The sequence below is a fragment of the Myxocyprinus asiaticus genome, chromosome 19, assembly GCF_019703515.2.
Source record: "Myxocyprinus asiaticus isolate MX2 ecotype Aquarium Trade chromosome 19, UBuf_Myxa_2, whole genome shotgun sequence".
Classification (NCBI taxonomy): domain Eukaryota; kingdom Metazoa; phylum Chordata; class Actinopteri; order Cypriniformes; family Catostomidae; genus Myxocyprinus; species Myxocyprinus asiaticus.
Genome location: NC_059362.1, coordinates 8,809,129 through 8,827,835, shown reverse-complemented (window position 1 = coordinate 8,827,835; position 18,707 = coordinate 8,809,129). Strand labels below are relative to the sequence as shown.

The 18,707-nt window shown below is 41.5% G+C and overlaps 1 pseudogene; it reads left to right on the top strand.

Moving 5' to 3' along the window:
- The window catches only part of LOC127410465 (centrosomal protein of 128 kDa-like), a 105,210-nt pseudogene extending 88,229 nt beyond the window's left edge, over positions 1-16,981 (top strand).
- Positions 16,982-18,707: the final 1,726 nt, after the last annotated feature.

Sequence of the window (18,707 nt, the reverse complement as noted above, 5' to 3'; positions counted from 1 at the left end):
AAGTCAGCACATGGGTGGATGACGAGAGTTCATACTAACCCATGGTTCTCAATAAAAGGAATATCTTGGAATGGAGTTTACTTCAGGGACCGCAGTAGCCACACATTCATCCACAAAGACACGCAAAAGGAACATGGTTGTACTGCTTCACAGAGGCTTCAATGTTAATAAACTGCCCCAGGAAATATTGATTGGATGGCCACTCAAACATCCAGTTACCTGCAATAAAAAGCCACGTTGATGACATCACTTCAGATCCAAATCTAAATATGACTGGTAATGAGTGTTTTGGAATTAGCGTCAGGGAGAAGACAAGAACATCCTCTGCAACCTTTGTAGCAGCAAAAGGAACCCAGGATGGCATCAAGATATTGCTGCTTACATTTTGTAGCCTAAAAGCAGTAAAAATAATAAGCCAAGTAATCTGGTTTAAAGCTGCTTCACTGGAAACTTGATTTACCTTGAATAATGGCATTCAATTCCAACAGCAGCAGCAGCTCTTATGACAGGAGTTCCAACTAAAGGCTCAGGGGTGTAGAGGAGGGTAAAGGAATACACAAGCTCACTGTCGGTCATCTGATAGCAATACAAGTCAAGAAAGTGTTACTTCTCAGACTGTACCATAAATGACTAAATATGACCCTGAAGTAGCCACTTACCATCAGAGAGCTGCCACATGCCTGGAGTTCATTTTCAAAGATGAACACTTGAGCAGCTGGATCTTCACCTACAGCACCACAGCCTCCTAAACTGAGGAATGAAGGATTTACCAGCTGGCCATTCCCAAAGAAGTCCTTCTTAACCTCCACATGCACAAATCTCCCCACATTGTGCTGCAACACTCTGGGCAGGGGCAGGTATCCGCAGCTCAAATGGCACATCTGGCTTTTGGGGTTCTTCTGGCATCACAGGATAGTGCCAAGTCAAAGGCACCATAGGACCTTGCATTAGCTGCTTGGACTGAGTATTCCCAGGCTCTTGAAGAACCTTCCTTGGATCTAACCCAGCTGGACTCAATGCAGGTCTTGCAGGCCTAAAATGAGCTGATGCTTGTTGATAATGAACAGCTTGCTGGGGGGCTAGAACTGGTGGTTGTTGCTGCTGGAATCTTAGTGAATCCTGGCCTTGATGAAATCCTGACCACTGCTCCACAGACAAGCCAACTGCAATAAGCAGCAGAAAGACAATACAACTTAAATCCACCAGCCTCATTGCTATAAAAACCCTGAGTTTCTCAGAACACCTGATGTGGCTCTGCTGTGCCTTTTTCAAGGGCAGCAAATTAAAGCAGCTCCACCCACTTTTGACAAGCTTAATGATTCACCAGATATGTTTAGTTGAAGGGCCAGTAAACCCAAAATTTAAAGGTTTGTTGTTAGGCTTGTTTGAGATGCCAGATGCCTCGCTTTGAAAGTAGATGAAAGTAGGCGGCTGCAGTCAGGGGAAGAGTCAAATAAGTGCTGTCAAATTGGACAGTTCTCAATTTTTTTAGTGGATCAGCCACTCACGAGATCCAAGGCAGATTGTGTGTGATTCACATTCATATGCTTTGTTGCTGATAAAGTGGATGCAATTTAAATTCTGCTGCCCTTAAAATGAAAATGAATATGATGAACAAGTCACCCAATGTAGCCTAACTGTTTTTTAATTCCCCCCAAAAGCCGGGTCAAGTATTTTTATTTGTATAGAGCTTTTCACAACACACATTTCAAAGACGCTTTACAGAAAATTATGCTTTTACAGAAAAAGCTGTAATATAGTAATGTCTTCAAGTCATAATAGTGTGGTTTCATAAAAAACATAATTATAAATTGCACATTAAAATAACAAATAAAAAATAAGTTAATTATATTTATATTTAGACCCTGGACCTTGGACTTAGGATGGATCCCACCGAACCTCACCAAAATGACCTGCAGGTTGAACTGCGATGCATTTATCTCTGCCTGCATCACCTTTGTCTATTGATGGACTACACTCTTGAAATGGAATACATAGGCTGTGTCTCGTTTCAAAGGCTGCGTGTTAGGTAGGATGCATCCTTTGAAGGCTGCAGTATACCGAGTGTCCTCCTTTAAACAAGTCTCGTTTAAATGAGACGGCCTTTGCAGGATGAACGGAAACAGAAAGCCACTTGGTTGCTATGACAGCACGGCACTCTTTAACAAGCGTGAGCGCTTCAAGTGAGAAGGTAACAAATTCCCTTTGGAAGGGAATGCATTAGGTTCATTTTAGGAGAGTTATATTGATGTAAATAGATTTTACATGTGTACTTTTGGTCTAATACTTTATTTTAATTATATATTAATATAATTATACATATTATATACTCTGCACCCATCTACTGAGGTATTTTTTAACTTGGGAATTAACATTACTTGTGTTTGAACATCATATTTATGGGCAAATTGGCATTATTTTTTTTAAGACTTTTCTGTTGAAGCAAAGAATTGTGGGTTGTGAGTGCCCACGAAGGATACACCTCATGCATCCTCTGAATTCCCATGAAATAAGGTCGCATTCAAAGGCTGCATTCGAAGTGTCCTACTCGCTTTTCTGAAACGAGACAGCCTCGATGACGTATGCGGCCGACAAATGCGACCTCCGGAGGACACAGCCTTCCAAATGAGACACAGCCATAGACTATCATTTAATTGCCAATAAAAGCTTTCACCAGCCAACTAATCCAGGATGGACTTCAAAAACATTATCATTAATCTTAAAGTTCATAAAAAAACTTTTATTTTTATTTTTTAAAACACTGGACCTTAATGCTTACTTAATTTACTAATTTAAAACCATGACTTGCACTGCACACAGATAACTAATATTGTTATTATATTCATGTTGTTTATCCAGAGGTTTATCCAGAGGTAAAATGGCCCCCACAGTGAGCCTGGTTTCTCCCAAGGTTATTTTTCTCCATTAACCAACATCTTATAGAGTTTTGTGTTCCTTGCCACAGTCGCCTTCAGCTTATTTAATTATTTAATTTCTATACACATTTTACAATCATATTTAATCATACTACACAATGACATTACAGATATTACAGTTTTTTTTTTTTTTTTGTTAATGCATGATTTCCTGTAAAGCTGCTTTGAAACGATGTGTGTTGTGAAACGCGCTATACAAATAAAAATGACTTGACTTGACCCTGGGTCTTTTTCATCCATTTTTAGTTTAATATATTTAAATATATTTTTTTGTTTTATTTTTCATATATTAAAGAGAAAATGCAACAAATCAGAACAAAACAGGATTCATTACTTTCATGCTATAATTTCATGAGATGCAACTGGCTGTTTAACACATGTTGAGCTACACATAACACATAATCTACACATAAGTATTTTCTAATTTATTTAGTCTACAATTTACATAAATTCAATAGTACACCCAAATGACAATAGTCATATCATACTGTTCATGTGTTGTACTTGCTAAAGCTTACTTCGATGTAGTTTCTTCATCAAATGGCAATCTCAAATGTAAATAAGTCAATCACTGAAACAACAGCGCCTGAGTAAGAAATAGCATGTATAAACACATCTGGGATACAGATAATTCACCATTGTTGCACAGAAAATAGTATATAGAAAATAGTATTATGTGATATAGTATTTATGTGAATTAATATAGTTCTAATTTCACTTGTAATAAGCAAATAAACAGATATCCTGTTATAGTGTACATACATAGATATTAAATAATCATAAAAAAAACAACAACAAAAAAAAACAACAACACTTTTACATACCTAAGTTCCCTAATGAGCCTATACATTTTTGGTACTTAAACCTTTTTAAGTTTTATTTTATGCAATTTTTAATTTTTTTTTTTTTTTGTCTTACACTATTTATAAGAGATAGATTGAGGAATACTAAAGAGGTTTGGGCACAACTCCAAAAAAATGGATGAGGTTCAGGGGGTGAAATGAGGTTCCAAGTCTCTAAAGTCCTGAGGTATGCGTTAAGGTTTAATAAAGACATATATTTGAGATATATTATACAATCACATATCCCATACAGAGATCGCACTGTCAGAGTGTTGAGAATATTTACACATAATCTATAAACATAAAAACATTACCAGGGTTAAAAAATATCTTTTTTTTAGAAGAGAACAAAACATCACTGTTGTTTAAACCAATGAGAATTAAGAAGTTATTTTAATATCATCATTTTAATTTTATTTCTAATTGCCCTTGTAGCAAAGTACATTAAAATATTAAAAATAAAATATTAGTTCCCTATCTGTCACTCACTTGACGTTGTGTCGATGTAGTGACACTAGGGGTCACTCTTGGGAGCCTGAGACACCCTCTGGTCTTTGATAAAAGGCCAATGAAAATTGGCGAGTGGTATTTGCATACCACTCCCCCGGACATACGGGTATGAAAGGAGCTGGTATGCAACCACTCATTCAGATTTTCTCTTCGGAATCGAACGGTCATGCTCACTGAGCTAAATTCCTACGACTGTTCATTCACCTCTGCTGGATCTGATGGCGCATTTCAGCGGCTTTGGGCACTTTGGCAGAAATAAAAGAGTATATTTCTCTAAAAGAGTATATTTCTCTAAAAGGGCGGCACCCATGGAACGTCTTTTTTAAGATGCATCTTTTTAAAGATGCCTTTCCATTTGTGTGTTATTCCTGGTTGCACTCGTTATCTCTCGCCCTCTGTTGGCCACGATCACTGTCTTTTGTGTCTGGGCGCTGCTCACGTGGAGACACTGTTCGTGGATGGGTCATGTACTCATTGCGAGGACATGTCCATGGCAACGATGCGGTCGTGGCTTACCTTCGTAAGAAAGCAAGCCACTCCAGAGGCTCCCTGCCTCGGTCCTTCTACCCACGGGTATGAGCCCAGCACGGCTAGCACTGGGGGCGATTTGGGGACCCCAATGGGACCACCTCCGCCGGGTATACCCCTACAGACCTCCCATTCCCCAGCATGCTTGTCTGCCCCGATCGGGCTTCCAGATGAGTCAGCCGGCTCGTCTCATGGCGAGTTCGACCACTTATTCGGAGCCCGCAAAGGTGGTGAGCTCTCGAGTGCAGCATCGGAGAGCAGGCTCTTCCAGTCGGATGCGGAAGACTCAGTTGGGCTCCTCCCTTCAGGTGCGGTCATCCAGTCACAGGCTGATGCGGAGATGATGACATGCACCACTCACAGCCACGCCCCACCCCCGTTCCTTTCTTCCCGGAAGTGCATGAAGAGCTGACAAGTTTGTGGGGGGCACCTTTTACTGCCCGGTCCCGATCTTTCAGCTTCCCCGCCCTCACTACCCTCGATAGTGGGGCGGCCAAGGGCTATTCGGCAATCCCCCCTGTGGATAAGACGCTCGCGGTGCACCTATGCCCGCAGAGTGCTGCCACCTGGCACGGATGCCCAAAGCTCCTGTCCAAGGCCTGTAGGTTTATGTCGTCCCTGATAGCCAAGGCCTACGGTGCCGCTGGACAAGCTGCCTCCGCCCTGCACGCCATGGCTCTCCTGCAAGTCCACCAAGCCAAGGCGCTAAAGGAACTGCACGAGGGTAGTTCCGCCCGGGGATTGATGCAGGAGCTGCGCTCGGCGACCGAACTCGCTCTCCGGGTGACGAAGGTCACGGCGTGGTCTCTCGGGTGGGCGATGTCCAATTTGGTTTTCCAGGAGCACCACCTTTGGCTCAACCTGGTCGAGATGGGAGAGGCCGACAAGGCACGGTTCCTTGCTGCCCCCATTTCCCAAGTTGGCCAGTCTGGCGACACTGTCAAGGACTTCGCCCAGCAGTTCTCAGTGGTGAAGCAGCAGACGGAGGTTATCCGGCACATCCTGCCCCGGCGCGGCTCAAGATCCCGCACCCTGTCTGCTCGTCGCCAAGGACGTCCCCCTGTGGTTACTGCACTGGCCCCGCCGCAGCCCACCCCCGTGGCCCGACCCCAGTGTGGAGCCCACCGCAGGAAGCAGATGCCGAACTGAACCGGGCTTTACACAGACTCTCGGTTAAGATGCTGATGCAAAGACGCACTCTAGCGAGTGTCCGGCATCAAGATAGGTTCGCTGCAGTAGACCTGAAGGACGCGTACTTCCACGTCTCAATTCTACCTCGACACAGACCCTTCCTGCGGTTTGCATTCGAGGGTCGGGCGTATCAGTACAAGGTCCTCCCTTTCAGTCTGTCCTTGTCCCCTCGCGTCTTCACGAAGGTCGCAGAGGCAGCCCTTGCCCCGCTAAGGGAAGTGGGCATTCGCATCCTCAACTATCTCGATAATTAGCTCACTCTCGGGATGTGTTGTGTGCACACAGGGACCTGGTGTCGCACCTCAGCTGACTAGGGCTTTGGGTCAACTGGGAAAAGAACAAGCTCCTCCCGGTTCAGAGCATCTCTTTTCTCGGTTTGGAGTTGGACTCAGTCTCTTTGACGGCACACCTCACGAACGAGCGCGCACAGTCGGTGCTGACCTGTTTGAAGGCATTCAGACAAAAAACAGCGGTTCCACTGAAACTCTTTCAGAGGCTCCTGGGGCATATGGCATCCTCAGCGGTGGCCGCTCCACTCGGGTTGATGCATATGAGACCGCTTCAGCACTGGCTTTAGACTCAAGTCCCGAGATGGGCATGGCGCCGCGGGACACATCGCGTGGCCCTCACGGCAATCTGTCACTGCCTCTTCAGCCCTTACACCGACCTCATGTTTCTATGGGCAGGCGTTCCCCTAGAGCAGGTCTCCAGGCACATCATGGTTACGAGAGATGCCTCCAAAACGGGCTGGGGCACTGTATGCAATGGGCACACAGCTGCTGGCTTATGGACGGGCCCGCGGCTGCGTTGGCACATCAACTGCCTCGAGTTGCTGGCAATTCTGCTTGCCCTGCGGAGTTTCCGGCCATTGGTCCAGGGCAAGCACGTGTTAGTTCGGACAGACAACACAGCAATGGTAGCATGTGTCAACCATCAAGGCGGTCTGCGCTCCCGTTGTATGTCACAACTCGCCCGCCATCTCCTCCTCTGGAGTCAGCAGCATCTTGATCTCTATAGTTCCACATCTTCATCTACTGATGAGGATATTCAAAACTTTGTGGAACCATTAGAACTTCATAAACTGACGGCTGAGCAAAAAAATTATCTTGATTCTGAGATAACCTTGGAGGAGCTTGGCGTGGTAATTAAGGCCTTGCCTAGAGGCAAGCCTCCAGGGCCAGATGAGTTTTTTAGATCTTATGCTACAGAAATCACTCCACTTTTTCTAGAAGTTTATACAGAATCATTAAAGAATGGAAAGCTTCCGCCAACCATGATGCAAGCCCGGATCAGTCTGATTCTTAAAAAGGACAAAGATCCAAGCGAGTGTAAGAGTTACCATCAAATTCCCAGATCCAGCTAGACATTAAAATGTTGTCAATATTTTTGGCTAACCGATTAACTCTCCTGTTATTCTCAAATTTACTAACATCTTTTATCTTTGGGGTCAATTTGACCCCAGCAATTTAAACCTCCAGAATATGATTTTTACCCATGCGTCAGATAATTTATGTTTCTTTGTTGACTACCTAAGTAGCCCTTTAAATGAAACATGTATGTGAATATGTATGTGTGAAAAAACAAAGTTACGTAGTCACTAAAATGAGTTTGAAAGAATACGAACAGCATCGACAGAATATGAACAGCATATTATTATTCCTACAGCCCACCAGAAGGTACAGTCCAGCCTTTTGTCTGCACTACTGTGCACATGATGTGCAGAGAGTGTGGGTGTGCTCCTTGCAGATGTATTTCTTGCATTTCACATAGGGGTTGCTGGTTTTGGAGTAATTTCTGTTGGGACAGACCTGGCACCTGGCACCTGCCACGCTTTCTGCATGCAGTTTGAACCACTGGAGTGTGTGTCTCCATTTGGATGTCCTTCACAAGAGTTGCAGCAGCTGTTGATGCTCTTGGAAGGCACCGTCTTCTCTTGATATGAGGTTTCACCAGCACGTAACCCAGCTGCTCCAGGAAAATCCTCCTTCAACTAAATTTTCTGCTGTTCCAGTCCTTGTTCATTTCTCTCCATAATACAAAGGCATTGTAGGTGCTCACATCAATGGTGTTGAAGAAAATGACAAGGAGCCAATGGGCAGTCATGTGTCGGCAGCTGTAGGTGGCTGTGACTTTGTTCAGATTATCAACTGCTCCCTTTGTCTCGTTGTAGTCCAAGACCATTTGTGGTTTTCTGTCTTCTCTGGTGCTCAGGACAGCATCTTTGTGCATACTGCTCATCAGCAGGACATTCTTCCCTTTCTTGGGGCAATAGGATACAACAGTGGCTCTGCCGATGAAGGCAAACATTGAAGATGTTACCTTCCTGTTCTTCATTGCAAGAAGCTCAGAGGGAAGCTCCAGCTTGTTTTTTCTCACTGTCCCCAACATGGTAAACTTACCCAGGGCGTACGATGTGGAAAAATGATCACATGTAATGCCATGACCATTCAGTCCTTCAGCCATGTCTAGTACCACTCTCATGCCCTTATTTTTTTCAGGTGCTTCCCCAGGGGATTTACCAGTGTACACCTGCATATTCCAGGCATAGCTGGACTGTGCATCACATGCTGCCCATATTTTGATACCGTATTTGGCCGGTTTGCTTGGTATGTATTGTCGAAGGGACAGCGCCCACAAAATGCAACCAGACATTCATCCACAGTGACATGGGGTCCTGGATTGTAAAGAAAGGGTAATCGCTGGACCCACTTGTCCCATACATCCTGTATTGCTGCGAGTTTGTCACGCTCTCATCGGCCCTGCCTTGTTTCTCTATCATCAAAGCATATGACATGGGAGAAAACATGGAACTTGTTGTTCAACTGGGGAGAGGGACCATAATAACTTTCCATTTTTGGAAGTTAATGTGTCTGCTGGTGGTTGAGAGACAACAGGAGGGTCTCTCAACCATTCTCATTCTCATCAGAGGAGGATGCCTCATTATCAGGGTCCTCCTCAATATTATCCTCTGTTTCAGACACATTCTCCTCTATGTCACTTTCACTGTCAAAGAACTGTGACAAAACCTCATTGACAGAAAACCTTTGCTTAGAGGTCATTTTCAGTTGAGAGACAGCATAAAGAGAGAGCCCACAGAACACCAAGAGAAATGGTTTAGAAGGCTGCTGTGCAAGCTTTTATATGTTTGCTCATCCCCTGTGTTGGGTGAACTATCAATGTCCTCGTGAGAATTATGTTTTCCCCTCCCCCATGTGAACTATCAGTGGTTCTCGCAATACTACAGGTATGGTTATGGCAGTTTAGGGCCCTAAAGCAGAGGGAAGTCTTTTGAAGATATAAAATTGTATGTTATAATGATCTCTATATCATCCAAAACAACCAAAACAAATGTGTGTAAAATGTTGATATTTCTTATATGTTTTATACAGCTAAAACAGCCTGTACAGGACACTGAAAACATTTCATCATGTTAATTTTATGTTTACCCAGTTGTCCCCATTAAATTAGGAAAAGCCATTTTAAAACTACAGTTGCTGCCATCTCACTTGATGCCGAAAAGGTGTTTGATATGGTTGAATGGGATTATCTTTTTAAGATTTTGGAAATGTATTTAACAGGAAGTTCTTGCCCCTATTTCACCATTGCAAAGCCTTTCTATCAAACTAATCGGAGAAGTTAAGTTACACCCCGTTATCTCGCATTTGCACTCAGTATGGATAAAAGTGTCCAGAGTGTTTAATTCGAACATTTATTTAAATGTTGCCTTGAGCATATGGCTGAACCCAAAATTATGTATTAATAAGTCCCCTTTCTGCTGGTCAGAGTGGATTGTGATGGAGGTTAATACACTCGGTGACCTATATGAGACTGGAGTGTTGAGATCCTTTGAAAATTTGGTTCAACATTTTGGGATTCCGAGAACTCAGTTCTTTAGGTATTTACAGCTGCACCACCTGTACTATTTTTGGGAGTAGCATACACAGCAGACACTGTGGGAGTGGTGATTACTGCTTTTGGAAAAGGTCATGAGGCATCAGTGTATTACTCCCTGCTAATTCAGAGTCTGGGGGACGAAGCTTTAACTTCTATCAAGAGATTATGGGAGAAAGATTTAAACTTGGTTTTGGAGGAGGGAGTGTGGGCTAGGATTCTAAAAAAACATCAATTCTGCATCTGGAGATGCAAGGGTGCGCCATATGCAATTCAAGATTTTACATCGATCCTATCGGACCCCCTCTAGATTGTATATGCCAATCAGAAGATGGAGACACAACCCATGTTTTTTGGTGGTGTGTTAAGATCCAAGAATTTTGGTTGAAGGTCCAGAGTCACACTAATGTGTGACCACAGAGATGTTAGTTGATGGTCAGGGTGGGGTTGGAGATTGGGAGGGGGGAGGGGTAATAGTGGGGGTTAAATGTTGATTTTGTGAATAGACATTTTGCTTTTCTTTGTTAATTGTATGAATCAGTAAAAACTGTTAATCAGAAAAACTGTGTTGACTTGGTCTATCCACAGAAACAAAGAGTAAGATACAGATGTACCTGAGGAATTTACAAGCTTTAAGACATGAGCCAGGATTTTAGCAAAACTCTTTTATTAAAATGCGATGCCATGAACCTCCCAAACTTGGGCATATACAGATATTATTTTTTCCTCATAAGTATTTTAACAGCCTACTACCTTCTAAACCAACTTAAAAAAAAAAAAAAAACAGCGAAAAAATATTATATTGTCAAAGGTGATTTATCAATGAAAAGCTGAAAGGGACTAAAGGGGTGGTTTTTAATCACATTTTAAAGTGCATAGTGTAAAAATCAACAAAAGTTTGGATAACAGGGTGGTTTATATTTTTGAAAAGTAATTATTCCCTGCTGTAGCTGTCAAGACCTGATGTAATAGTACAGTAAGACTAGTAAATTATTTTGTATATCAAAAATGCTCACTTGGCTTATAATAGATGGAATATAATAGTGCAATTTAAGCAACTGTAAACACATTGAAAGTAAAGTTTTCTGTTCACTTACTGTGGTAACAGTTTACATTTACTACATAATTCTGATTGGGGTAACTCAGCGCCAGGCGTGCATCCTCACACCCTCCTCGTCACATTTGGTTTTTAGCAGATTTTCTGACTTTAATGCGTGACGTCGTAATAATGAATGCCTTACTCGAACATACTGAGGAGCACTTGTCCCAGATCTACTTGAAGACCAAACTATTCTTCCCTAATATCGTTTGAAACCTGTGTGACTTTCTTGTTTCCATGGAAGTTATTTAGCAGAATTTCCAGACTGTTTATTTCCATCCAACCAGTTAAGAACTTGGGCGTTATTTTTGATAGCAATCTATCCTTTGAAAATCACATTTTCAAATTTTATAGAACAGCATTCTTCATCCTCAGAAATGTTAAGTTATGACACATGCTCTGTTTCTTATGCCGAAAAGCTAATTCATGTGTTCATGACATCAAGACTAGATTATTGTAATGCACTACTGGTCGGATGTCCTGCATGTTCAATAAATAAATAAGCTTCAGTTAATCCAAAATGTAATAAACTAAAGTGCCAACTAGAACCAAGAAATGTGATCATATTAGCCCAATTTAATCATCAATACATTGGTTACCTGTTAAGATTCCTATCGATTTAAAAAAAATCCTGTTTAGCTCCAAAACTATGGAATAGCTTTCCTAACATTGTTCGGGACTCAGACACACTCTCTCAGTTTAAGTCTAGACTAAAGACTCCTCTCTTAAGCCACACACCTAATTTATCCCTCATCCCATAGTTATGCTGCATTAGTCAGGTCTGCTGGAAACAGAAACACTTCTCATATTCTATAACTCTGCTTTAACCCTCTGGGGTCGACAGATGCGCCGGCACTTCCTGCTGGATTTTTTCCTCAAAACAGTGGATACAACTTAAAATACTCCACCATTTTTGGGCATACAGGTAAGTGTAAGACATCATTAGAGACTATAAAGGGTCTATTTTTTTTTTTTTGTATAATGTGTATTCTATATTGTGTGTATTGTATACTGTACATTGTATGTTATTATTTGTATATTGTGTTGTGTGTAATTATGTGTATATTAGATTTTAAATTGTGTTGTGTAAATCTGATGTTTATTGTAAATTGGTATATGTCTCATTACTGTCATGATTACTATGTTGCTCGGAACTGCACCCAAGGATTTCACACACTATTGCACTTATATTGCACTTATATCCATTGTATATGGTTGTGTGACAATAAAAGTGATTTGATTTGATTTGATTTTGAATATTCATGATCATCCACGCCTCCTCGCATATGGCCTTTCTAACTCTAAAAATGTCTTACAAAAGTTAAATAACTATATTGTTTTGTATGAATGTGTCATGTGTATTTTGTTGATTCATGTCTTTTATTTTGAAATGTTTAGTTCCTGTTTCCCTTGTCATGTGATTTCTGTTTTCCCTCCATGTTCATGTGTCATGTTTTCATTGGTTTATTGTTTAATTATCTTGTTATCAGTTCTGTTTGTTCATTGGTTTATGTTCCCCCATGTCCATGTATTTTAACCCTCATGTTTGCATTGTCTAGTGGTCAAGTATTGAATGTGAGTGTAGATGTTTATGTCAGGCCACGTTTATGTCAAGCCAAGTTTATATCAAGTCAGGTTTATGTCAAGTTCATGTTTATGTTTATGTTTAGTTCACGTGTATAGTTAGGGCATTCACTTTTGTAAATAAACTGCACTTGGGTTCTTCATCTTCACGTCATCTTCATCATTGCCATCATTGTCAGCAGCCAAAATCGTTACAGAATACTTGACCGAACCATGAACCCAGCAGTTTGGCTTCTGCGCCTACGTCAGGGGAATCGTCCCCTGGAGGACTATGTGGAGGACTTTTGCGATCTGGCCTTCCAGGTGGACTTTAATGAGGTTGCACTCAAAGACTGTTTTCGGTTTGGACTGAGTGAGCCAATCTCCATTCTGATGCCAGGCGGTAAGAGTACCCTTAACCTCGCTCAGTATATCGACCTCGACCTGCAGCTCATTGGTTCTACATTCACTGTGGGGGAGGCGGATGCCAAGCCAGAGGTCCACGACATGGCCGCCGCTGAGCCAGAGGTCCACGACATGGCCGCCGCTGAGCCAGAGGTCCACGACATGGCCGCCGCTGAGCCAGAGGTCCACGACATGGCCGCCGCCGAGCCAGAGGTCCACGACATGGCCGCCGCCGAGCCAGAGGTCCACGACATGGCCCCCGCCGAGCCAGGGCATTCACTTTTGTAAATAAACTGCACTTGGGTTCTTCATCTTCACGTCATCTTCGTCATTGCCATCATTGTCAGTGATCAGGATGGTTTTCACATAATTTTGTAGCAACTGAAAAAAGCACAAATGTCAAAGCATGTCAAAACGTCTCCAGGGCCTAAAACACCCTCAGACCCCAGAGGGTTAATTTCATGTTCATCGAGCACAGAATGCCGTATCATTATCCTTGTGTGCCGCACATATGAGACTCGTAAACATCTTCGGTGCGGTGCTGTATTTCAGCATGTGCTCAAAAGAGAAACAGTGATTGGTCAGTAGTGAACTTCTGAAGAGAGCGTGATTGGTCAGGTGAGGTGAAAACAGACTAGGAAAGAGCTTGTGATTTGATCTATCATTTGTAGACACAGCATATAATGAAAATGAACAACAATTTGCAACTTTATCTGGCTGACACCTTCTGTTTGCTAGCTCACTAATATCGCAGACTATTATGCTTAATTAACCGTGAGAGGAAGAAATCATGATCGTGATTAAAATACGATTAATTGTGCAGCCCTAGTGTAAACAGTAAATACAGATGTGACCGTGGGCTGCAAGTGCATATTATTTGATTAGCCAAACATTTTGCAGGTTCTCATAGTGTTGTAGTTGAAGCGGAACATTTAGGTGTCATATTCAGATTCATAACAGTTGTCAGCTGATGGTGCTATTTTGCTACTGGTGTGTTTGGCAACCATAAGAAGATGCACTCAGCCTCAATGCTATCCTTGGAGGGTGGTGTTTTTGAAAGAGGGGGCATGTCTAATTTAAGATCATCCGAAATTTGTAAGATAGCAAATCTGTTAGATTACATTTGTTAGACTAGATTTATTTGGCATCTTAGAAAATCAGTGCCCAAGATGCACATGCACATGGATGCATGCACACATACAATCTCCTCTCTGTAGTTGGCAGTTCACCTCCATAAACTTCTCATGCTCCTTTGCATCAGTCCTCCTGCATTGGCCACCCATGTAATCACACTCATCTCACTCCTGCTTGTCTTCATGCCTTCAGTGCATTCCGAACATCTGCAGTGCTACTGAGGCACCTGCTCTCCTGCCTCTTTTATAATGCAGTCCTCTGGATGGGGCTCAGGAGAAACCAGCAGCATGCAACCACACAATAGGATGCAGAGTCAATAATTACACTTGACCCAGGATTCCTCTCAGCTGCTGCTTTTGACTGACAGAAAAAACACCTCTGCTTTGTCTTGTTTTTTTTTTTTTTCACCATTGTCTCTGTCCTTTTTTCAGAACCAGATTGTAGATCTTGAAACAGTAGGACTTTTTGTTTTACTTTTTTTTTTTTCTTCTAGTGTCTCATAAAATAAATGATATGGGGGATGTGATTCAGTGATTTTGACCATGGTGTGATTTTTTTTTTTGGTGCCAGATGGGTAGGGATGGGAATCGTTAGGAATTTAACGATTCCGATTCCTCTTAACGATACTGATTCCTTAACGGTTCCAGTACATTGCATGAAAAGAGCTGTATCTGGACCAGTATACTCCTGTATAAACCACTGAATTTCAGAAATCTACTGGCCCAGTGTCTCAAATTTCACAGGCCTGTATACATCTGATTATATACCATTTCGGATGTATAGTGACTGACGATTCCTTCTGTGTTATGGCCATTTGTTGCCAGGGTAAGTAATCCCCTCAAGTTGTCTGTCAGGAAAAATTTTCACACTTGAGTCACATTTGCATTTCTCACCTTCTGGATAAAATGGTCACTCTTATTGGTCATTTATCTCAAATTGGATTGGCTGCCCTTAAACTTAACTGACCCTTAAATCTTGACAGCTATTGGGCCACTGCATGCATTGGCTTTAATTTTATTGGATAAACGTAAAATTTAGCCCACCCAATCCCAAACAGCATTTAGCTTATGCCTCTTATTACAGGCCTTTAATCAATGTTGACACAACATAAATGCTGAGACAATAATTGGGTTTAAAGATCTTTATTAAAAAGGGGAATGTAAAAGATACAAAATATAACAATAATAATAATAATAATTATACAAACATCTTAAACACAGTGTGAAGCTTCAGAGTTCTGATTAGTTCCCAGTATGTTGTAGGTCTGCATCAAGTCTCTGCTGTGGCTCTTGGGACAGAACTTCTCAAAGCTGCTGGTTTTACAACTCACACTGGCCTCCATCTTCATCATTAGACATCATGTCCACGGAATACACAATGCTCTAGTGTCTGTCTCTGTTTACCTGGTCTCCAGCAACTGCAAAACTTGACAATCATTTAACCACTGAAAACACCCACTTAAAGAACTCCTAACAACACATGCATTTAAAAAATTGTTACATCAACCGTATTATCAATTTTAAACTTACTCTTCTCTCAATTTGCCACAATCTTGATTGAGTCTCTCAGCTCTGCCTGTTCCAGGATGAAAGAAGGAATACTTCTTCCTCATAGTTTCACTCAAAATTGCCAGTCATTAACATAAAAAAGGCCCTCACAGCAGGACTGCCATCAGTCGTAACAACCAGCCGAATTTCAACTGTAAATGTCAGTCAAACTTCACAGTTCCCTGTTCATGTCCGCTGAATTGAGGTATGTGGCTTTTTGTGGACATTAACGGTTACTTGTTACTTGGGTCTGTTTTTCCCCGTAATACATCAGACAAACTTGATGTTAAGTGGGACTTTACTATTCCCACATTTTTCCAGATTTGACTCTTTTCATGCAGTGGTAGTTCTTTTGAGGAAGATTTATTTGAAAATGAGAAATGCAATTCTTATTCGATTTACTGTCCCTGCAGTCTGTTGCCAAATTATGAGTTCCTTTAAGATTTCTACAGAGCAGATATAACAAATCAGATACAGTATGCATTTAATACAATTCTTGTAAAAGGTGTGTTTGCTGACTTTTTAGAGACATATTTCCAATACAATAATTGACCCTAACTAGGCTATATCTGGACTGTATCTAAACAAACAAGAAATGTGCTGGCATATTTCATTCATTCATTCATTTGTATTTTATTTTATATAAAATTCCTTGTATTACAAAACTTGTGTATCTTTAATTAAACATTGTCATATGAACAACCAGTCAGTAACTGCACTGCTTGATTTAATAGAGACATAGCAGGTCATCATTAAATAAACAGTAACTGTTCCAGAGACAGTTTAGACCGTGTTCTGTTGTCTAATGTTGTACTTCAAGCTTGTAAAACTTCAACAGTTCTTATTTAATTTCGAGTTGGACATTCATAACTTGCACATCAGTGTAAGATTTATACTATACCAGACTAGACTGGAAACGCTGTATTCCTGTGCTTTAGATTCAAAAGAATTGTCTCATATGAGTCATCCTTTCAGAATCAGACTGTTCCGGAAGCGCCGTATGTTTCGCGCTGTAGATTCAAAAGAAACAGCTCATCTAAATCGTTTTTTTGGGAATCAGACCATACTGAAAGCACTGTCTGTTTAGCACTGTATGTCTGTCTGTCAACAGAACCAGCTCATAAGAGTCATTTGTTTGTGTGTTTTACGGTTTTGACCCAGTAGAGGGCAGTGCTGCTGCAGAAATGTGCTGCTGGAATCACCGTCAGAGTATTCAGTATGGTGTTCCAGCTGCATCGGCAGAAAATTCATGCAGGGGAACCGTTAACGGAACCGAAAGTCATGAAGATCATTCGATTCCGGTATTTTGTAAAGTATGGAACCGGTTCTGAATAAGAATCGGTTCTCGGTTCCCAACCCTACAGACGGGCTGGTTTGAGTATTTCTGTAACTACTGATCTCCTGGGATTTTCACAAAAAAAAAAACAAAAAAAAACATTCAGTGAGTGGCAGTTCTGCCAATGGAAATGCCTTGACTGTGCCTTGGCTGACAGAAGAGGAACCCAACGTGATATTTTTTTTGTTGTAGCCCATCTGCTTCAAGGTTTGATGTGTTGTGCATTCCGAGATGCTATTCTGCTCACTACAATTGTACAGAGTGGTTATCTGAGTTACCGTAGCCTCTCTGTCAGCACAAACCAGTCTGGTCATTCTCCGTTGATCTCTCTCATCAACAAGGCGTTTTCATCTGCAGAACTGCTGCTCACTGGATGTTTTTGGCACCATTCAGAGTAAACTCTAGAGACTGTTGTGCATGAAAATCCCAGGAGATCAGCAGTTACAGAAATACTCAAACCAGCCCGTCTGTCATCAACAATCAAGCCATGGTCGAAATCACTGAGATCACATTTTTCCCCCCATCCTGATGGTAAATGTGAACAATAACTGAAGGTCCTGACCCATATCTGCATGAATTTATGCATTGCACTGCTGCCACACGATTAGCTGATTAGATAATCGAATGAATAAGTGTACAGGTGTACCTAATAAAGTGGTTGGAGTGTGTAGTTTACTATAAGAATATGTACATTTACATACAGTACACTGATAGAATGTTTAGCATTCAAAATGTAACCATCAATGATGACATTGGTGTTGTTATATTTGCATATTAATTCTGATTGGTCTTCTTTTTGCATACTGAATTGTGTTGTTCTACCTTTTTTCTGTCTATTTAATGATGATGGTTTATTTGTGATGGAACAAGCTGGATCCGGTTTTGGCATCTCAGGAATTGTATCCAGCACCTATTTTACCTTGTACTTATTTTAAAGGGGTCATTACATGAGGAATAATATTTTCTTTGATCTTATGACATACAGTTGAAGTCAGAAGTTTACATACACCTTAGCCAAATACATTTAAACTCAGTTTCTCACGATTCTTGACATTTAATCGTAGAAAACATTCCCTGTCTTAGGTCAGTTAGGATCACTTATTTATTTTAAAATGTGAAATGTCAGAATAATAGTAGAGAGAATGATTTATTTTAGCTTTTATTTCTTCCCAGTGGGTCAGTTTACATACACTTTGTTAGTATTTGGTAGCATTGCTTTTAAATTGTTTAGCTTGGGTCAAATATTTTGGGTAGCCTTCCACAAGCTTCTCACAATAAGTTGACAGAACTGGTGTAACTGAGTCAGGTTTGTAGGCCTCCTTGCTCGCACACGCTTTTTCAGTTCTGCCCGCAAATTTTCTATCGGATTGAGGTCAGGGCTTTGTGATGACCACTCCAATACCTTGACTTTGTTGTCCTTAAGCCATTTTTCCACAACTTTGGAGGTACTTCCTGGCTGATGTCTTGAGATGTTACTTCAGTATATCCACATCACTGTCCATCCTTATGATGCCATCTATTTTGTGAAGTGCACCAGTCCCTCCTGCAGCAAAGCACCCCCACAACATGATGCTGCCACCCACATGCTTCATGGTTGGGATGGTGTTCTTTGGCATGCAAGCCTCACTCTTTTTCCTCCAAACATATTGATGGTCATTATGGCCAAACAGTAAAATTTTTGTTTCATCAGACCAGAGGACATTTCTCCAAAAAGTAAGATCTTTG